The sequence below is a fragment of the Ambystoma mexicanum genome, chromosome 4q, assembly GCF_040938575.1.
Source record: "Ambystoma mexicanum isolate Mex_15411 chromosome 4q, UKY_AmexF1_1, whole genome shotgun sequence".
Lineage (NCBI taxonomy): Eukaryota > Metazoa > Chordata > Amphibia > Caudata > Ambystomatidae > Ambystoma > Ambystoma mexicanum.
Window position 1 is genome coordinate 71321759 of NC_090928.1, and position 22251 is coordinate 71344009.

At 50.6% G+C, this 22251-nt stretch overlaps 1 protein-coding gene and 1 non-coding gene across 2 annotated transcripts in view; one reads left to right on the top strand and one right to left on the bottom strand.

The window, feature by feature from the left end:
- RNF146 (ring finger protein 146) overlaps window positions 1-13422 on the bottom strand; it is a 127596-nt gene extending 114174 nt beyond the window's left edge. The window contains exon 1 of the mRNA XM_069607502.1: window positions 13180-13422. The gene's annotated coding sequence lies outside the window, so the exon portion shown is untranslated. The remainder of the gene's footprint in view (window positions 1-13179) is intronic.
- Window positions 13423-21665: 8243 nt separating this feature from the next.
- Window positions 21666-21816, top strand: LOC138468701 (5.8S ribosomal RNA). Its single transcript, XR_011268433.1, has one exon. It is a non-coding gene; the product is annotated as a 5.8S ribosomal RNA (ribosomal RNA).
- The last annotated feature ends 435 nt before the right edge of the window (window positions 21817-22251 follow it).

Consider the following 22251-nt stretch of genomic DNA (forward strand, 5'->3'; position numbering starts at 1 on the left):
ATAACCGTCACGTTGTTTATACCAGTATACCATTTTAGGGCCTGCAGCTATTTTTCAATCCGATTTGGAAAGGCTGCAGTAAGCAAGTGCTGCTCAGTCTGGATCTTGCACTGTGGGATGTGGCGTCTGGGGGCCTTGTTTGGCAGACAAAAGCATAGGGAAAGTGAGGCCACATTAGTAAATGCAGCTTTGATGCTGCGACCGCTCTTTCTCCATGATCAGTAGAGTTGGGTTAAAGATCACCCGATTTGTATTTTTCCCACCAATTTCAAAGATGAGGAACTACACATACAAGAATTAAAAAAGGGGGGAATGAACTGGATGCCCTTCTGATGCATGTCCACAAAAACCGTTGGCTCTGTAGACTGTATGAACACTTGGCCCATCAGTGCTTTGTGCTACTATATAAACTGCCCCCCCACCCCCACTGTCCTCCGTGTAGATTTGCACATTGGCACTAGAGTTGTTGCTTCGCTTGATCCTTCACCTGCCTTCTGCATATGGCACTGGACTCAAGCAGGCAGGACAGATTCTACATTCAATTTGAAGTATCCAGAGCAATGGGGGTGAGATATTTCTCAGGTCTATCCTAGATTTGTGACACCACCCATGAAACATTCCTCTGTCTCGACTCACATGACAAGGGTCCTAATGCGCTCAGACCTGGGGAAAATGGTAATGATGGGGCCGTGGTGATGTGGTGGTCTAGGCCATATTTGTGCCAATATGTATTTTAACTGTCATTACAAAAAGTTTTTGTGCCATTATCTTTAACCGCTTAAGTGCCAAGGATGAGGGATCTCGTCCTTGGGATTACCTCCAGGTTGCCAAGGAGGAGATAGCTTTTAGGCACTGTTTTGTGTAAATTCACACTGACATGAAAGTGAAAGTATTCTCACTGCGGCAACCATTTTCGGCTGACGCGGTGAAAACACAAGGCGAGTCTCCACCTTGCTCTGCCGCGATCTCCGGCTGTATTTCAAGCCTCAGATTGAGGCAGGTGTCGTCGGAAAGTGCGACAGCATTGCTGGTCACGGAGCGGGCGCACAGCACTCGATCCCTGGCCAGCAATGCGACTAGACCACAAAGGATGTCTTTTCAATGCGGGGGGAGCTTACTAGAGTGCCCCTCCAGGGCCCCAGATATGGAGATCCCTGGGGGCAGATGGGTGATCGTCTGCCCCCACGGAAGGGGACAAATGGAAGAAGAAAAAAAAAAAAAAGCAAACCAAACGGGGATGGGGGCCCACTAGCCACCAGGTCTTTTTTTTTAATGAAACGGTGGTGCCCCCCTCCCCCCCCCCAGTGTGGAAAGTGGGGGGGGCACCCCTTGCAGCACTCCCTGGGGGCAGATTTCTGCCCCCAGGCAGGAGTACATAAAGTGCCCCCCCATCCAATTGGGGGGGGGAGAAGAGCCACCAGAAAAGTGTGGGCAGGCCCCCCAAAGGATGGGGCCTGCAGTTTAGGGCCCCCCTGGGGCAGATGGGTGCCCATCTTGCCCCAGGGAATGGGCCTTAGAAAGAAAGAAATAAGGGGAAAACATGGATGATGTTTTGGGGAGTGCTCCCCCCCCCCCCCCCACTCGGCCACCATGGATTTTTTTTTATGGAAAGGGGGTGTCCCTTCTCCCCCCACCCAAAATGGACTGGGGGTCATGTTATGCAGCCGTCCCTGGGGGCAGTTATCTGCTCTGAGGAAGGGGCATCTGACCCCAGGGAGGGCTGCATAAGATGCCCCCCCTCTCTTATCCGCCCGCAGGGAGGGTTGATTGAGATGCCCCCCTTGCATTTTTACATTAGAAAATTCCCCAGAAGAGTAGGGTGCCCCTCAGCCCCCCCTAAAGTGTAGTGTACCACTATCAGTTTTTCTTTGTTTGGTGTGCCAATCTGCCCCCAGGGTGCTCAAACCTTACTGCCCCACCCCCTGGGGGCCTGTTCCACGTTTTTTGGTGGTCCCCCACCCAAATGGAGGGGGCAACTTGTGCAGCCGTTCTACGGAGCCCCAGGGAGGCCTGCATGAGGTGCCCCCTCCATCTGTTGGGGTGGGGTGTGAGAGGGCCTCCACAAAATGTCGGACAGACCCCCCCCCCATGGGTGGGGCAGTAGGTTTAGGGCACCCTGGGGGCAGAATGGCACCATTGTGCCCATATGCACCAAGGGGAGTTAGGTAAACAAAGCAAAAAGATGAAAATGGTAGACAGCATTTTAGGGGGGCTGTGGGGCACCCCAAAGTGCTGGGGAATTTTGTAATGGGAAGGGCTGGTGGCCCTCTGCCCCCCGCATCCAAAATGGAGTGGGGGCCATGTCAGGCCACCCTCCCTGGGGGCAGATATCTGCTTCTAGGAAGGGACACCTGACCCCAGGGCAGGCCCCTCCTTATCTGCCCCTGGAATCGCTACATGAGATGGCCTGCCCCTCCATTTGGGGTGGAGATGGAGAGGTGCACCCCCCTTTACATTACAAAGTTCCCCGGCGGTTTAGGGTGCCCCTCAGCCCCCCAAAGTGCAGCCTGCCATTTTCAATGTTTTTCTTTGTTTACCACACTTGCCTTGGCGCACATTGGTGTGCCAATCTGCCCCAGGGGGCCCAAACCTTACTGCCCCATTCATTGGGGGGGCCTGTCCGACATTTGGGATGGGCTTCTACCCCACCCCAAATGGAGTGTGGGGGGGCAGATTTCTGCCCGAAGGAAGGGGCAAATGTGTTCACTGCGGGGGGGGAGGGGGAGGGGTGAGGTTCAGTAGACCCCCAGGGATGGCTTGCAAGTGGGGGCATGATTTGTAAGGGGGGGCATGATTGGAAAGTATGAGTGTAGATGTGTTTGCTGGGGTGATCGTAGGCAACACGTTCGTTTACAGCTTTTTCTACGCGAGCAGCTGCAACGTTATGAGAGTACTTTTTTATTCTATGGTTAGGGCCCACTGTAAGTGGGGTGGGTGATACTGGGGCTGGATTGTTGGTGTGGGTGTGAATGGGCCGTCTGGGCAGATATTTCGGTGGGCTGGGAGACAATTGCAGGGGCAGGCCACAAATTCCCCCCATGTCAACAGAACATTGGCGTTTCACAGGGCGCAGATTTCTCCCATGTGGGTTGTCCGTCTGCAAACCCAGGCTGCACCTCTGGCTGTGCTACGTTACAGGTGTCACCTCCGGAGAGGAATGGGGAACCTGCCGGAGGCTCCCTGGAGCTGTGCTTAGGGGACGGTACACCCAAATGGTATATGGATGTCCAAGGCCGCGGACATCACCTCCAACCGTCCTGGAGTTGCGGCTGGGCTGCATTACAGCTTTTCCCTTCGGGGAGGTAGCCAGAGCGAAAATGTGTTCATTTCCAGCCAGTTTCAGAGATATTTCCCTCTGTCCGCTCACCGAAATACATCGCCAACACGTCATACCTTCCTGCATTCCCACAGGTGTCCCGACTAACGGTACCTCACATGTGTGGGTGCACCTACCTGGACGCAAAAGGAAAAGGCTAACCCACTGGTAACCCCAAGCCTTAAAGCACAGCACATTTTGTTCATGTGGGCAACCTACAGATTTGGGCCTAGGATGTCGAAGCCAGCAAGGAAAACGGGGAACCCCATGCATTTCCCAAAAGAGGACACCTGTGGGAGCCTCGATGCCCTTGGGCTGTTAAGAATTTAACATTTTTAAATTAAATTTAAGAGCCAGGTTAGCTTGATACCAACAGCTGCCAGGTGCTACCTTGGGATCCTCATGCCAACTGATCCTGGACAAACCCCCATCTATGTAAATAGAACCCTGTGCATTTGGTACGATCTATAAATAAACATTTGGACACATGACATTTAAAGCATCAAGTGTCCGAAATAAAGTTCGCATTTTATGTGGCAGTTACATTGCAGTTACATTGGCGGAACGCTATGTGCTAGCTACTCATTCCCCAGTGGTAACTCCTGCTCACTAGTTAATGCTGGATAACAGGAGCTGCTTTTAGCTCCTGCTTTTCTGATCTTAATTTAGATCCCCGAAATGACTGACTGCAAAAGATTATATATGTATTCCAATGTAAAGAAGATTGCATAGTATAAAACAGTAGGTTTAAACAGAACAATGGACCGAGGGCAGGAGGATGGCAAACAATGATTCAATAACTTTCAAAACAATTTCACAAATGTTCAACAGTGGTTCACGCACAAATACATTAAAAATGATACTCAAAATTGTCCATCATTAATCGCACTCCATTCAATCTCTTCAAATAAGCATACTCATGCAAGACAAATATTCAATGTACATTTCAAAAATGGCCTTGTAACCTACACGCCTCCAAACACGTATTCACAAGATTCCCATACACCCCATATGTATACTGTTGTGTCACTCGGTTATGAAACAAATGCTGTTGACACGTGTTTCAGTCGGAAAAGGCAGGCTCGAATACGGTGGCCCTTAATTTCTCCAACCTTCTCAGGGCGGAAGCGGATACCTCACTGTGCACCCCTTCTACGCTCATGCAGTTGAAAAGTTCTACAGATAAAATTAAATAAAAACCCTGTTACCACTAGTGTTCTCGACACCCCCGTATATTCTCCAATTGGGCTCATAAACTTCTGCATGTAACCAATAAATAGTTAGCAAACATGAACTTACCCCCAAAGAATTCTGGATAGTATTTCACGACCATAGGACAATTTTCAAACGCTCACGCTCCTGGACAACTTTTGGCAAAGCCAACCCTAATGGGGGTACCAATGTGTGCTCCACTCTTAACACATGTATGTAGGAGTATCACTTACTCTACTGTTCCTCCCAAAACTGCACTCTGTTAAGCAGTCCCCACTACTTCCTTTTCACATATAGGTACGAGCAGACAAGGCATACAAACATGTATCAAAAACATACTTCCCTTATACTGTTAGAGCCAAAAACGGAGGGGTGCTTAGAACCTTGCTTACAAGTAGCACCCCCCGTTGTATGCAGGTTTTCATCAATTCTATGTACCTTTTGTAATGACGCGTACTTCCTTTTCTTCTGCAGATTCAGACCTACAGCCAAAAAATGAATCCGACCCTTTAGTCTAGGACTCACTGGCTCATCAAGGACGTGTACATCTTGTACATTATTTCAAATGGCCGATTAATCATACACCCCGTGGCCCTGATCTACACATGGCGTGCCTCCGTCGTGTGCCCATTTATAAACCCGTGACAAACTGATATATAATGCCGTCGGACGCAACAATCCATATGTATCCATTTAAGCAATGTAGTGCTCAATCCACTTAGTATAAACATTCTGTAGTGATGTAGTTTTCAAATTTTTCAAAATAGAATGTTATGCCCCCACGCCTCATCTCTGCCTCACGTCCATGTTTACTTTCCATCTACCGTGGGAGCGAGGCAGAGCAGCGGCGGTTGGGGTCGGTGTTGGTGGAGAGCTCCGTGTGGGCCTGTTATCTGTACTTACCTTTCCCTCCTGCCTCGTTATTACATATGGCGACGAGGATGGGATTAAGTGCTTGAAGACAGGGCCGCCGGAGGAAGCGATGCAGATAGAGTCCCTGCCGGCTTATCAGAAATGTGTGCGCGCCGTTGGGCTCAGTGGCCAGCTGATCTCCCGGGATCCTGACGGGCTAACGCCAACACACACACACAGACAGCTGGGGCGTCACGGCAGCCTCCCCCCGCAAAGGATCGCGGGGAGGCACTATTGTGAAAAGCATGCTAGTATTTGGCCCGGCCCCCTTTTGATCAGCGCACCATACAGAGGCGAGGAGGCGGGGTAGAGGGAGGAAGACAGGAGTGAAGGCGGATCCTCCCTTACGTTAAAGGACGATTAACCCTTTAAGACCTCTTGATCCTGACAGAAAGAAAAAAAAATAAAGGGCATATCCACAATTCAACTCTTTAAGAGCTCCAGAATAAATCAAGCATTCAACAAATGCACAAACCAGAAACAACAATGTATTTAACCACTGGAAACCTAGAGGCTTCTTTGTGATTGGCCAAGCGCTGACAAGCCAGGTTGGCCATTTGGAAACAGTTTAAAGCAGAGAGGAAAAAAAATACATACATAAGATCTCCCATGTTAAGGAGTCTGGAAGCAAGTATGAAGTATAAGACTTTCAACATGACAAATGCATAACATAGTCCTAAAGTCTATTGAAGATAATCCAGTGCGCACGTTGTTAAAACTAAGGGCGATACTCAACAGACTTTTTTTTTTTTTTTTTAGATAATACATTCTTCTTCTTGCAGACTACCAGCCCAACACCTTAAACATGGCTGCAGCAAGCATGGCGGCACCTCCTCCATTCTTACCAGAAGCGGGCGCACCTATCATAAGGTGGGATAGGTGGAAAAAACGGTTCGACACTTATCTTGTTGCAATAGGAGGGGAGAAGTTTGCTCCGGCAAGAAAGGAGGCCATTTTCTTGCACAACTTGGGTGCTGAAGGCCGCAGTGTGTACGATGGGTTACCTGAGCCACCGCAAGAGGGTCAACGTGAAATGGACGCATATAACATAGCTGGAAGAAAACTGAAAATTCACTTTGAGCCTAAAAAGAACACTACGTTCGAGAGAGACACATTTTTCAAGAGAGTGCAAGAATCCCAAGAGCCAGTCGAGAACTTCGTGGCTGTTCTGAGGACCTTAGTCCTCCTGTGATTTTGGCCCGCTCACTGACTCACTCATACGAGACCAATTAGTTTGCTGTACCAGTAGCCTCAAGAGAGGCTGTTATCTAGTGACCTGCAGCTGGAGGCGGCAGTGGAAATGGCACGGAGTATGGAGCAGACAAGCAAATATATGTTGAACATGAGAGCTGACAATTCGGGAAGTGAAGTAGCAGCAGTAAGGAACTCTAACTCGAGGAAGCCAAATGTCTTTAAAGAGATCAAGTTCTACAAATGTGGCAGCAACCGTCATATCGCCTCAAGTATGGTTTGCCCAGCAAGGAACATCAATTGTTTGAAATGTAAGAAAAGAAAAGAGGACATTTTGCAAGAGTCTGTAAGGAGGCTGGGTAAGTTAACAACGTAGAAGTGGGAGTACCTGAACCAGAGGAGAGTCTTGTTGTCCATTCCCAAGGCAAACATGCACTGGAAGTTGCAGAGCTGTATCCCAGAGGGAAAGGACCAACAGACGTGTTCTTAATCGAAGGCAGGGTTGTGACCATGAAGGTAGATAGTTGTTCACCGTGGACCCTCATATCAAGAAAGACTTTTGAAGGATGTGTACAAGTAAAGGTTGAGCAATTAGAAGAACATATGATTGAACCTTAAGCCTATGGAAATGTTAAGATATGGTGCCGGGAAAGTTTCAAGCTTCCATTAAGTACAAAGGTCGCAGTTGTGAGGCTGAGGTGTATGTAACACAGGAAGGGTCCTCCCTATTAGGGTGGGCGGAACAGAGGAAATTAGGCATAAGAATACAGGCCAATGCAGAGTACCCCATATCTGTTGCTGAAGTAAAGGATAAATGGGCGCAGGAGTATCCCAAAGTATTTTCAGAAGAATTGGGGATGCTAAAAGGGTTTCAGCATGAAATCATACTCAAGAAAGGGGCAGTACCAAAAGGTACATAAAGACAGGCCAGTACCGCACCATTTGTATGAAACGGGCAAACAGGAAATACAAAAATTGTTGCAAGGAGGCATCATTGAGAGAATAGACAGCTCTGAATGGCTCTCACCAGTGGTTGTAGCGGCAAAGTCCAACGGTGAAATCAGACTATGTGTAGATCTAAGAGATCTGAACAAACGTGGTTGAAAGGCACCCTCTCCCTAACATCAGAGAGAAGCTGACAACTCTCGAAGGGGCCAGCATATTTTCTGTAATAGATTTATCCCAGGCAATACACCAGGTGCCATTACTTGAAGAAAGCCAGGGTTCGACTGCATTTATACCACCACTGGGGACATTTAAGTATTGCAGAATGCTGTTTGGGCTGGCATCAGCGGCCGCCGTATTTCAAAGAGTAATGGAGACTGCGTTAGTGGGTGAAAAATGTATCTACCAAGATGATATTTTGGTACATGCTAACTCAGAAAAGGAACATGATGTGACTCATTCAGAAGTGTTAGGAAGGTTGGATGAAGCTGGGCTCACTGTGAGGAGTAGTAAATGCAAAATAAAGTAGAGAGTGTGGAATTTCTGGGGCAAGTGGTAGACAAAAATGGTGTGAAACCTAAAGAAAGTTTGGTAGATGCAATCAAGAATGCACCCTGACAGGAAAATAAGGAATTGATTGATTGATATTTTATTTATATGGCGCTCGTACACAAGTGAATAAGTAAGATCGTTCCTAGGGCTTGCAGAATATTATCACAAATTTGTCAGAGACTTTGCTAATCTGTCAACACCTCTAAGAGTCCTACTTAGTAAAAGGGTGAAGTTCGAATGGCGCACGGGGTGTGAAGGGGCTTTCGATAAGGTTAAAGCGATAATGTATGCGCCCTGAATTGGGAGGTTTCTGCCATATGAAAAGTGTGTTTTGGTAGTGGACGCAATTGGTATTGATCTAGGTGCAACCTTGTTACAATATGGCAGAGGAAATGTAGAGAGAGTAACTGTTTGCTTCGCAGCCCCTGAAAGGTGCTGAGATTAACTAGTCAGTCATTGAAAGGACAGCACTAGCGATGTTTTGGGCTATTCAACACTAAGTATTTCTTGTGTGGGAGAACATTTGTGGTAAGGTCCGACCACAAGCCCATGGTTCAAAAGGCAGAACAAATGTCTGAGAGTTCCAGGTGGGGGATGGGATCGCCAAGGATCAACAGGAGGGGCTTAGGGTTGCAGATGTACAACTTTGAAGTGAGTTACCTGCCTGGACAGAAGAACGTAGTGGCAGATTACTTATCTAGAATTCCTGTAGAGAAAGAGGAAGGGGTCGAGGATGTTTTGGATGAAGAGGTGGTAGCGGAGGTAGAATGTGCAGTAACACAGAAAATGTGGTTGCAGGAACAGCAGAAGGATGAGACCATGAAAATGACAAATCTTTGGACAGTGGAAGGGTGGCCAGAAAAGAAGGATATGGACAAAACTTTTCGATATGGTGGGAAGTCAAAGAGGAGCTATATTTAGTGAATGGTAAATTATGGAGAGGACAGTTTTGTGTACCGCCAGAGGTAACTAGAACGACATTAGTAGAGTTGACACACCAAGGCCATCCAGGTGAAGGAGCGATGAAGAGGAAGCTAAGGCAAACCTATTGGTGGCTGGGCATAGATCAAATGACAGAAATGAAAGTGAAAGTGTGTATGATGTGTCAGTCCAGTGATAAGTGCAAGGTAGTACGTGAAACACCGCTGATTCCCCACACCATCCCAGGTCAGCCGTGGGTGAAATTGGCGGTAGATATAATGGGCCCCATTACAGGATTAGGAGGTGGTTTCAAATATCTGCAGGTATTAGTAGATTACCTTTCGAAATAGATAGAATGGGAATCCGTGAGAGAGGTGACTACGAATGACTTAATTCAGTTTCTGGAGGACGTGTTTATGAAAGAGGGGGTTCCATCTAAGCTTGTGTCGGACAATGGAGTGCAATTTGTGTCAACAAGAATGAAGACATTTTTGGCGAGCTATGGTATAAAGCACACAAGAACAGCATTATACCATCCCAGAGCGAACAGTCTAGTAGAAAGAGTGAACAGGTACTTGAAGGGAGGAATCCAGATGGCGTTGCGTATGAGGCAACCATGGAGGGAGGTATTAAAACATGTTACGTGGAGCTATGTAACAACTTCACATTCTATAACAGGAATTGCTCCATTTGTGTCTCTCAAAGGGAGAGAACCTGGCACCAAACTCTGCCCAGGATGGCTTGGAATGGCAAAGGCAGTTGATGATGATAGGAAAGAGAATGAGAATAGAAGGAGGGCAAGTCAAAAATGAAGAGCACTTTAAGACTCTAGGAAAAATGTGAAGGTAAGGGAATGAAGTGTGGGTGAGGAAGTCGTTATAAGGAACCCCCGGTTTGTGGAAAAATGCATTGAGAGTAAATTCCTAGGACCAAAGAAAATATCTGCTGTCAGGAGTGGAGTGGTGGTTCTAGAGGGAGGTGAAGTGCGGTTGAAAGGGAGGCTGGCGAAAGCTAACGATGTGCATGGAATTGGTATGAAAGAGCGACCAAGGGATGATACCAAGAGCACTGAATTCTACTGATGGCCCCCAAAATGTTGTGCGGGATGATGTGAATGAGGAGGCGAGTTTATGCAATGAGTGTAACCACAAAAGGAAGAGTAACTAGAAAACCATTGTGGCTGGGAGACTTTGGGCATTGAGTTGGCATGTTATTATTTTTCCTGGGTCATGTATATAGTTTATTTTTGTTTTCCTGTAATCGTTATGAATTATTTCTTTGTTTTCCTTGATAAGGGGGGGGGGGGGTATGTAGTGATGTAGTTTTCATATTTTACAAAATAGAATGTTATGCCCTCACGCCTCGTGTCCATGTTTACTTTCCATCTACCGTGGGAGCGAGGCAGAGGAGCGGCGGTTGGGTCGGTGTTGGTGGAGAGCTCTGTGCGGGCCTGTAACAAACTTTTATCTGCACTTACCTTTCCCTCCTGCCTCGTTATTACACATTCCTTGCTCGATGTAAGACAATAAAATGTCTTGTCATAATTATTAATTAATTTTTATTATTTATTATACACATGGAATGCAGCCTTCTGGCGGCATTATATAATCAAAGTTTGTCATGGGTTTAACAATTTGCATAACACTGAAATAACACGACGGAGGCATGCCATGTGTAGATCAGGACCAAAGGGTGTATGAGTAATCAGCCATTTGAAATCTACAAGATGTACACGTCCATGACGAGCAAGTGTGTTCTACACTAACGGGTCAGATTCATTTTTTGGCTGTAGGTCTGAATCTACAGAAGAAAAGGAAGTAGTAGGAGTCATTACACAGAGTACATAAGAGTTGATGAAAACCGGCATACAACAGGGAGTGCTACTGGTAAGACTACAAAATATTAAGCTGAAGTAGCAAGACATAAAGAACCCACAAAACAATGTCTTACTGGCCAATGGCTAGTGAAAATTTTGAGGCACGATTACCATTTTGCATTGGTCTTACACAAAGCTCTGTATGCCTTTGTGGAAGAAACGTGTATGGGATGTGAGATTGATCCTAGCTGGAGAGCCACAGAGCACTGTGCATAGGACACAATACACAGTGGAACCACTCGGTTGCATCAACCACTACAAACTATACCACTCGTTAATCTGGGAACGCAGAAACCAGACAAGAAAAAAAAAATACTAAAATTACACACAAGTCCAAAAGAAGAACAGTGATGACCATTTCTAATTGTTGAACAACAGGACAATCACAGTGTTTCAGTAGCATCACTACCTTGATACTCAACATCACAAAAACAATCCTTCAAAATGAGGAAAATGTAACCATACAGGTGTAAAATGTTCAAGTTGCAAGCCAATAGCCAGAACTAAATGGTTACTCGCCACTTTAGTTCTCCACATACCAAAGCATGCCATTTCCTGCAAGAGTCAATTACTAGCAAATGGCTAGAGCAAATTTTGAGGCCTGTCCACATGTTTTCAAGACAGATACATTTTGTGTCCAATGAAACTACTTTATACCTTGAAAAAGCCTTCATGGGCAAAACGCATGTTGGTTCGGATACTGGAAGAAAACAATGCTAGTGTTAATTTTTGGTTAAAGGTGTCACGATGGTATATCTTGGACTAAAAATAAAATACAAAACACATTTTTTGTGCAAAGTGCAGGGCTCGAGTCCTAAAAGAAAGTTGTTGAGGGAGGGAGAGTATCTGGTGCAGGCATCGGGAAGTGACAGCACAGAAACTGAACAGATCTTCACAAATGTCATTCAACTTGTCTTGCCCAATTGAAGTAAGCGCACAAACCAACAAGTATTCTTATTACATTGCTGGCCAATTATAAAAGCTACACACCTTTTAGATCGTAGTTTTTTTTATTACAAAAGCGTAATTTATAGCAGGATGGCAATGCACAACGTTGTTGTGATCAATGATAGGTTTGGTCTTGTGGCTAAGTGTTTTTCACCTTCCAGCTGCAAATTTAAGTTCGATTCCTGGCCGTGGCACTGCTTACATTTGGATTGTGAAGCAAATTGTTGTTTACGTTTTTAAAAACGTAAACATACAGGGGGTTGAGTTAGACTTTTCAAAAGTGGTGGGCGCCACCCACCTGCGTGGTCCCCCGACTTGCGCCCTCGCAAAGCGTATGCGTAAAACAGAGGATTAACAAGAAAATCAACCCAAAACAAACATTTAGCTACTAATTAGGCACAGGCCATATGGGTCCTATCATGGGTGTAGTCTTGCTGCAAGTCTAAATCCCCAAAAATAAGGATACAAGATCATGCTGGGAGAGGGGACATTCTGGTTTGGCCCTCTGAATCTAGAGCAACCAAATAACCTTTTAGGGTCCCAACCAATTACTCATCTCTTCACAAAACCATAACAATGAAACCCTGCACACGAAACACCATTTACCACAACCTCTAAGCACATGCCATGTATGCATAAACTGAACTGCCACAGAAACCCACCCCATGAAGAGTCTGACACAGCCCTTAAAGCACACAGAGGCGGCTTACCTGGGCCATTTGGATCTACACGCATAAATACCGCAGCAACAGATACCATCCTCTACTTGAAAACACCACCTTAACCCATCCACTGCAGATTCCTAATCACCAATTCACCACCAAATGGTAGGAATAGACCAAACGAGGGTCAGAATAAACGTGCCCATCACAAGTAAAACACGCAGGCGATACCTACACGACCATCCCGGTCATCCGCTCGGTCGTCCCTGGATCCATGCTCCACCGAAAAAGCTTCGGTCCAGTGTGTGTTTTTACTCAGCCACTGAGCGCCTTGATAAGTGTTTGCATTTTAGGAAAGATCTAAATGTTCGTGGGCGGTTAAGGCGAGGCGTGTTACGACGCTTCAATTGTACGCCGTGACAGGTGCTCGGGCCTCCTTAGCTTCACTACCCTGGCAATTATCTCGAAATGAAGACATTAAAGGACAACTAGAAAAATCAGGGAAGAGGGGCAACCGGGAATAGAGACTTAAAAAGAGGGCGTTTGAGAATGGGAGAGTTGTGGAGCTCTTTACCTAGTTAACTGCAGATCAGCAACCACACATTAGGCAAATGTCAGATTACGCGCGGGAGCCTTTCACTTACCAGGCTCCCAAATGTGCCCAAGTTGAGCAAGGCCACGCACCGATCACTCTGGCCGTAGCTGCAATTTCTCCCAGTTCCGCAACACAATTACCCGCAGTGTAACAACAACGAGCGTCTTGACGTTCAGGTTCAGCCACTCAGCCAGCGTCCACTGTGACGCCGTTTCCACCCCCTGCACGTGACACAGGCCAAATGACGTATATAATCTCGTTTTCGACTTGGAGAAGCTGCGAAATAGAAGAAAGATTAACTCTGGCCTACGGCGAATAGCGACTAGTTCCCATCTGAGAAAAGTGGCATAGCAACGGCCCGCCCCCTCTTCTTCACGTGACTTCTGCTACGTGCTACCGACTAGTTCCCATCCGAGAAACGACCATAGCAACGGTCCGGTGGCGCCGGAGCAGCGTCGCACGCGCGGTATGCGCAGCTTCGTCTCACGGGAAGTGGAGGGAACCGGAGGGTCACGAATCTGAGCTGCGCTATGCTTGCTCACGAGGGCCAGTAGGACGGACATTGGAGTGAGGGCAGCATGTTCGGGATGGAGTGATGGGTTGACTTGTCTCGTAGAGGAATGGGGACTAGATGCTGAAGTGCGGCCGGCATGTTTCGGGAATGTGGTTGGGCTGTTGCGATGTGTTGCGCGGGTGGCGGATGCGTTTGGAAGTGGCGGGTAGTTGGCGGAGCTGGGGACGGGTGCGAGTTGGTGGGGGGTGTTTGCGGTATAGGTAGCTGTTGGTGTGGATTGGTTGGGTGTGGTTGTTTGGTGGGTGGCTGGTGGTGTTGAATTGGGGGTAGTGGTTGTTTGTGGTTTGGTAGCTGGAGTTTCGTGTGGGTGTCGCACGGGTTGGTCGCGGTGGGTGGGCGGCAGCGCGCGGTGCCTCGCCTGAAGCGCATGTGTAGGCGTACGGGCTGGGGTCTTGCGGGTCTGCGCGCTGGTCTCCGGGCTCGCTGGGTGGTGAGAGTTTGGGGTGTTGTGACTGTTGGTCTGGATTGGTGGGGTGTGGTTGTTTGCGGTAGGGTGGCGGGTGGCTGGTGTTGAATTGGGAGTAGTGGTTGTTTGTGGTTTGGTGGCTGGAGGTTCGTGTGGAAGTGTGGGTGTCGCTCGGGTTGGTCGCGGTGGGTGGATGGCGGCGCGCGGTGCCTCGCCTGAAGCGCATGTGTAGGCGTATGGGCTGGGGTCTCGCGGGTCTGCGTGCCTGTCTCCGGGGTTCGCTGGGTGGTGTTTTGAGTGGTGGGGGGTGTGTGTTTGCGGTGGGGAGGCTGGTGGTGTTGGATTGGGGGTGGGGTTGGTGCACATCATCCTTTAGGATGGGGAAGTGCCTGCGTGGGTCCGCCCACACGTTCGATAATTAAGAAGAAGACCATAGCAACGGCCCGCCCCCGCTTCTTCATGTGGCCTCTGATGTCATCCGTGTGATTTCTGAAGCATGTTGTTGGTGCAGAGATGGTTGCAAGCTGCGATAGTACGCATGGAGGAGTGGTGTGGGAAATGGGGCTTCTCGGTGTCTGTGGATAAAAGTGTGAGTATGGTGTTTTCAAAGAGAAGAGTGCAGCAGGAGTTGAATTTGGTTTTGAAAGGTGTGAGGGTGAAGAGCGTGGAAGAGTTTCGGTACTTGGGGGTGATTCTGGATAGAAAGTTGAATTGGAATGTGCAAGTGGATGGTGTGGTGGATAAGTGTAAACGCAGGCTGAATTTGTTGCGGGCGGTGACTGGGAAAGAATGGGGTGCGCAACAGAAGTGTTTACGAATGTTGAATAAGGGGTTGATTTTGAGTGTGATGGATTTTGGGTGTCAGGTGTCAGTGGGTTATACGTCGAGTCAGAAGTTGCGGTTGGATAGGGTACAGGCGAGGGCATTGAGGGTGTGATGAGGTCCTCTCCAGGGAATGTGGTTCAGGTGCTTGTGGGGGAGATGCCATTGGGGTTGAGGAGGGATGCGTTAAATATGAGATGATGGGTGAAGTGCAGTGCGAAGAGTGTGGCTCATCCGGTGCGTGAATGTTTGAAGTATAATTGGAGGTTTGACTATTACAGGGAACGGTGGAGGAGGAAGGGGGGCACTTTTGGGTTTCACATGTGGGAGAAGGGAGTGCAGTGGGGTGTGGGTGGTGACAGATACGGATTTGGAGAGAAGGCCGAGGTGAATGATGAGATCTCCAAAGGTGTGTTTGGAGTTGGCGAATGTAGTGTCGAAGAAGAGAGGTATGCGGGGTGAGATCAAAGCTTTGGGTCAGGAGTATGTGGCAGGAAAGGAAGGATACAAGGTGTTTATGGATGGTTCAAAGGATCCTGTGTCTGGGAGAGTGGGAAAGGCGTATTATCTAGAAAGCATTGGGGAGTATAAAGTAGGACGACTGACGAATGATGTGTCTATTTGTACGGCTGAGTTGGTGGCGATTGCATTGGCGATTGATAGGGTGTGTGAGTTGGGGTATGAGAAAGTGGTGGTGTTCTCGGATTCATTGAGTGGGTTGCAGGCGATTGTGGCAGGGGATGGTGATAGGAAGGATGTGATTTTGGACATTAGGGTGAAGATTGATCGGTGTGTGCGCGGGGGAATGGATTTGGAGTTGGCGTGGGTTCCCAGTCACAGTGGCATTTTGGGAAATGAGTTGGTGGATCTGGCAGCGGGTGAGGGTATGAGGAGGGGAGCGGTTGATGTGAGGTTGCCTTTGAGTGTGGATGAGGTGAAGGCTGTGATGGTGAGACGGGTCCTGGATGAGTGGCAGGAGAGGTGGGTGAGTGGGGTGAAGGGCAGGTGGATGTTCGGTGTTCGTGGGAAAGTGTCGGTGAAGGTGGATGCAGGGAGTTCAGAATGGAGGAGGAAGTGATGCTGAATCGGTTGAGGATAGGGCATGTGGGGCTGAATGACTGTCTATTTCGAATAGGGAAGCGTGAATCAAGGGACTGCGGTGTGTGGGGTGCCTGAAACGGTGGGACATTTTTTGATTAGGTGTGAGAGACATGTTGCAGAGAGAGAATTGATGAGGGTTCGGTTGACTGCGTTGGGTGAGGCTCAGCTGAGCGGGAGGGCTTTGCTGGGAGGTGATGGGGAGAGAGGCAGGAGGAGTAGTGTGATGTTGGATTTTGTGAGGAAGACGGGGAGGTGGGAGGAGTTGTGAGTTTAAATGGAGCTAAATAATAATTAGCGGGTACGGTGCACATCATCCTATAGGATGGGGAAGCGCCTGCGTGGGTCCGCCCTCGGCTCCGATAATTAAGAAGAAGATTTCTGCAGCAATGAAGCTGTTCCGGAGCACTTTCAGTGAGTGGGGTCGAGTGAGAAGCGGGAAGGCTGTGGCTGCAAGTTCAAGTGCAACCGGGCTATCGGGAATATTTCTATGAGACTCTGTAGCGTCGGACAAAGTCTTGTCTGTCTGAGTGGAAAGGCTCTGGCTGCCAGGCTGCAGGAACAGCAGCAATCCGTGTGCTCTTGGCTGCAGGAACAGCAGCAATCCGTGTGCTCTTGGCTGCAGGAACAGCAGCAATCCATGTGCTCTTGGCTGCAGGAACAGCAGCGATCCATGTGCTCTAGGCTTCCTGCAAATACAATTTGCGTTTTCTTTGGGATACCGTGACTGTTCCTGAAAGATACCAGATTTCGATAGGGGAGCGGGAAATTACTTTTACTTTAAAAGTCATGTTCAGCCTTTCAACATGAAAGGTGTGGAGGGTTGAGAAAAGGAACAGGGAGACGGTGGATGGTGGTGTTTAACTGATCAAAGGGGGCTAATAGAGTAATTTAATGTTTCATGAGGGTGTGTTTAGAATGGGTGGTTTAGAGGGGGTTGGCTGGGGCACACAAGCATCTGTTGCAGGGGGGAAGGGGCATCATGCGCTGTGGCGGGCGGATGGGGCATTATGGCATTGGTCTAGCCTAGAGGGTGGGATGGGGCATCTTGGTGGTGTCTGAATGGTTAGGTAGGGGCACGCTGGTGTGGGTCTGGAGGAAGGGGGCACATTGGTGTTGGTCTGGAAGGAGGGATAGGAACATAGGGGTGTGGGGTTGGGGTACATTGGTGTGGGTCTGGGGGAGGGATGGGGGACATGTGCGCATCTGGAGGGAGAGATGCATGGGTCATTCAGGTGTTTGTTGGGAGGGTAGGATGGGGCATCTTGGTGTGGCTCTGGAGGGAGGTGGTGAGGGCACATTGGTGTGGGTTTGATGGGAGGGATGGGGGTGCATTGGTGTGGGACTGGGTGGAGGGATGGGGCGCATGGGTGTGTTTCTGGAGCGAGCGATGGGGCACAGTGGCTCTGGAGGGTAGCATGGGTCATCTTGGTGTGGGTTTGAGAGGGTGGGATGGGGCATCTTGGTGTGGCTCGGGATGGGGGCACCTTGGTGTATATGGGGGAGGGATGGTGGCACATTGTGGGACTGGGGGAGGGATGGCTCATCTAGGCTTGGGTCTGGAGAGGGATGAGGGAATCTTGCTGTGTGGATGGAGGGATGGGGGCATCTCGGTGGGATTGGTGTTGGTCTGGGGGCATATTAGGATGGGTGGTTTTATCCCCAGCTAACCCCCTCTATCTGCGCGTGATTCGGGAGTGGCACATGGGCATTGTTGCAAGGGGAAGGGGCATCTTGCTGTGTGGAGGGAGGATATGGCATTATGTTATTGGTCTAGAGTGAGGCATTGGCCATCTTGGTGGTGTGGGTCTGGTGGGATGGGGCACATTGGTGTGGGTCTGGAGGGAGGCATAGGAACATAGTGGTGTGGGTCTCAGGGATGGATATGGACACTGGTGAGGGTTGGGGTACATTGGTGTGGGTCTGGAGGGAGAGATGGGGCACAGTGGGTCTGGAGAGTCGCATCAGTCATCTCGGTGTGGGTTGGGAGGGTGGGATGGGGCATCTTGGTGTGGCTCTGGAGGGAGGGGATGGGGCACATTGGTGTGTCTGGTGGAGGGATGGGGCCACATGGGTGTGTTTCGGAAGGGAGAGATATGGGTCTGGAGGGTGGGATGTGGCATCTTGGTGTGGCACTGGAGGGAGGGGATGGGGCACATTGTGGGAATGGGGGAGGGATGGTTCATCTAGGTGTGGGTCTGGAGGGTGGGATGGGGCATCTTGCTGTGTGTATGGAGGGATGGTGGCATCTTGGTGGGGTCTGTAATGGATAGGGGCACATTGGTGTCGGTCTGGGGGCACATTGGTATGGGTTTAATGGGAGGGACAGGGACATTGGTCTGGGGAGGGATGGTGGCATATTGGTGTGGGTCTGAAAGGACGGGATGGGGCACATTGGTGTGTGGAGGCATGGGGGCATATTAGGATGGGTGGTTTTAGCCCCAGCCAACCCACTCTATCTGCATGTGATTCGGGAGCGGCACATGGGCATCTTGCTATGTGGAGGGAGGATGTGGCATTATGATATTGGTCTAGAGGGAGGTATTGGTCATCTTGGTGGTGTCTGAATGGTTGGATAGAGGCACGCTGGTGTGGGTCTGCTGGGATGGGGCACATTGGTGTGGGTCTGGAGGAAGGGGGCACATTGGTTTGGGTCTGGTTAGAGGGATAGGAACATAGTGGTGTGGGTCTGGGGGAGGGATGGGGCGCATTGGTGTGGGTCCTGAGGAAGGGGATGGGGCACATTGGTGTGGGTTTGATGGGAGGGATGGGGGCAGTGTTGTGTGTGGGGGAGGGTTGGTTCATCTAGGTGTGTGTCTGGATGGCGCCATGGGGGCATCTTGCTGTGTGGATGGTGGGATCTTGGTGGGGTCTGCAATGCATGGTGGCACATTGGTGTCGGTCTGGAATAGGTATGGGGCATCTGTTGGTCTGGGAGTGGATTGGGGCATCCTGGTGTAGGTGGGATGGGGACATCTGTGTGTATCTGGAGGGTGGGATGGGGCATCTTGGTGCGGCTCTGAAGGGAGTGGATGGAGGCACATTGGTGTGGGTCTGCAGGGAGGGATGGAGCATCCTGGTTTGGGTTGGATGGGGACATCATTGTGGGTCTGGAGGTGATGGGGACATTGGTCTTTGTCTGGGGGAGGAATGGGAGCACATTTTGCATCTGGGAGGAGGGATGGTTAGTCTAGGTGTGGGTCTGGAGGGCAGGATGGGGGCATCTTGCTGTGCATGGAGGGATGGTAGCATCCTGGGCTGGTCTGCAATGGATGGGGCACATTGGTGTCGGTCTGAGCAGTTAGGGGGCATCTGTTGGTCTGGAGGGTGGGGCATCCTGGTGTGGGTGGGATGGGGACATCTATGTGCATCTGGAGGGTGGGAATGGGGCACATTGGTGTGGGTTTGATGTGGGGGCGGGGCACATTGGTATGGGTCTGGGAGGAGCTATAGGGGCGTGGTGTGAGTCTGAAGGGATGGACCGTCTAGGTGTGGGTCTGGGGCGCACAATGCGGGTATCTTGCTTATTGGAGGGACTGATGGTATCTTGCGGGGGTTCTGCAGTGGACGAGAGCACATTAGTGTTGGTTTGGAAGAGGTATGGGGCATCTGTTCTGGGGGTTGGCATGGGTCATCTAGGTGTTGGTTGGGATGGCAGCATCTTGGTGTGGGTCTGGGAGGGATGGGGAACATTGGTCTGGAGAGGCAGATGGGGCAAATTTGTCTGGGTCTGAAGGCTGTTATCTTGGTGTGTGGAGATGGATATCTTGGTTTGAGTCTGGAGGGCAGAATGGGGGCTTCTTCCTGTGTGGTGGAAGGATGAGGCATCATGGTATGGCTCTCGAGGGGGGGATTGGTGGCATCATGATGGGGTCTGGCATGGAGGTTTGGTGGCATCTGGGTGGGCTCTGGAATGGAGGGATGGGGGCACTCTAGTGTGGGTCTAGAGGCATGGTGGCATCTTGGTGTGGGTCTGAGAGGGAGGGATGGGGCATCTTGGTGTGGGTCTGAGAGGAAGGGATAGTGCACATGGGTGTGGATCTGGAGGGAGGGATGGGGCCCATTGATGTGGGTCTGGAGGGATGGGGGCTCATTGGTCGGAGGAGGGATAGGGACATCTTTCTGTGTGGAGGGAGAATGGGGCATTATAGTATAGGTCTTGAGGAAGGGATTGTGCATCTTGGTGGAGTCTGCATCGGAAGGGGGCATTGGTGATTTGGAATGGAGAGACGGGGCATATGATGGGGGCATGTCAGGGAATGATGGAGCACGTGGGTCAAGGCTGGCGCACTCTGGTGGAAAGGGAGGGGGCATCTTTGTGTGAATGGAGGGATGGGGTATGTATGTCTGGCGAGAAGGATGCTGGTTTATTGGAGGGGTGGGAGCATGTGTGTGTTGAAGGAATAGGGTAATCGGGTGTGGTTATAGAGAGAGGGCGGATGTCGCCATCCGAGTGTGAGTCTGGAGGTAGAGGTGAAGCATATGGGTGTGGCTCTGAGGGGTGGAGCATCTTGGGTGGGTATGGAGGGACGGATGTTGGTGTCTGTGTGGGTTTGGATGGTGGCATTTGAATCTGCAAAGTGTGTTTGGAAGGAGAAATGGGGCATTTGAGTGTGAATTGGGACATGTAGGGCTGGGGTATCTGCTTGTGAGTGGGGACATGAATGATCATTGGCAGCGGAAGGGAGAGCCGCAGGCCTGACCTCGTTTGCACCCCAGACGCACACACCCACAGCCCAGGGCACCTCTCGCAGAGCGGTCCAGTGTGCATTGTCAGCCAGGGAGCGGGGATTCCCTTCCACTGGAGGGGGGTCTGTGACCCAGCAGATGGACGGGGATGCCTGACAGCGTTGGGTTAACCTGCTGGGGATGTTTCCAAACACGCAGCGGAAAGGGAGCCCCGCGTGGCCCCCTCTCATCACTGAGCCCGCCTCTGCGCTGGCTGGGGGTGCGCACTCCTCTCTCTGACCTCCCACCGGGTGGGCATTGGTCGGCACACTCCGATCAACAGGGAAGCCCCGAGTGTGGGCAGCCAGGAGCCGAGGGAAACCTGACTGCTTTCGAGGGGTGCCTCCCCACGCAGACAGGGTCCTGGCACACCAGGCATGAGCCCTGAGCCATGGTGCAGCAGACTTACTCGACGGGCGGGTGCCAAGATTCCAGCCGCCCACATCTGTGGGCGAGCGATGGCCAGGTTCCTGGAGCTGGGGCCTATGCGGCCGGGCTGGGGTTTGAAGACTCTAATCGGTCCCACCCGACTCCTGTCTGTGCTGTCTCTGGCCCGCCTCGCCGTCCGTCTCCCGATGCTGTCCCTCCCCCAACCGCCCCCACCCCCAAAAGGGAAGCGGAAGGGGTCGGGGAAGGATGAGTGGATCGTGCCAGGTGGGCAGGTGGCGTAGCGGCCTGCCTCCATCCCCATGGGAAGCGCTGTGCTGCTGCAGGTGGCGGTCAGGCTTCCCAGGCTGAGCGCCTGGATTTGCTCCCCCTTTTTTAATTATTTTTTTTATTTTGTTTTAAACCACAATGGTCTCGGCTGAGCTAGACTGGGTGCTGGGCTGTCGCACAGGCAGCGCTTCCTCCCCCAGCCTCTTCTGCAGGGTCAGGCCAACGTCTGGAACAAAAAAAAGTTGCCTGTGACTCTTGCCAGTGGATCACTCGGCTCGTGCGTCGATGAAGAACGCAGCTAGCTGCAAGAATTAGTGTGAATTGCAGGACACATTGATCAACACTTCGAACGCACCATGCCGCCCCGGGTTTCTCCCGGGGCTATGCCTGTCTGAGGGTCGCTTGTACATCAACCGCCCCGGGTATCCCTCACAGGGGCTGTTCCCTTCGTCACCCTAAGGTCAGACCCTGATCAGCACCGTCGCTGGATCCCTAGACCTGGCGTGCAGCTCATTGCCGATGCGTCCTGGTCTCCCTAGTTTCCCCACCTAATGCTGGTTTTGGGTGGCTGGCGTGCCCCCGAAGTGGTGGCGACAGCAGCAAGCCTTAAAAAGGCCTGGCGAAGCTTCACCCTACCCCGGGGCACCTGGCCGTGCTGTGTGTGGCTGTCTGTGGTGTCCCAATGCTGCCGACGCAGGATGGCCATGGAGCGCGGTCCTCGTGACCATGTGGGCTTCGGTCGCAGATTGGGACAGTGCACACTCTCCTGCGCCAGAGGCACAGGGCTGGGGCAACCCCCGTATGGGCCCAAGGCCAGCTTCCCCGAGCTTTGTGCT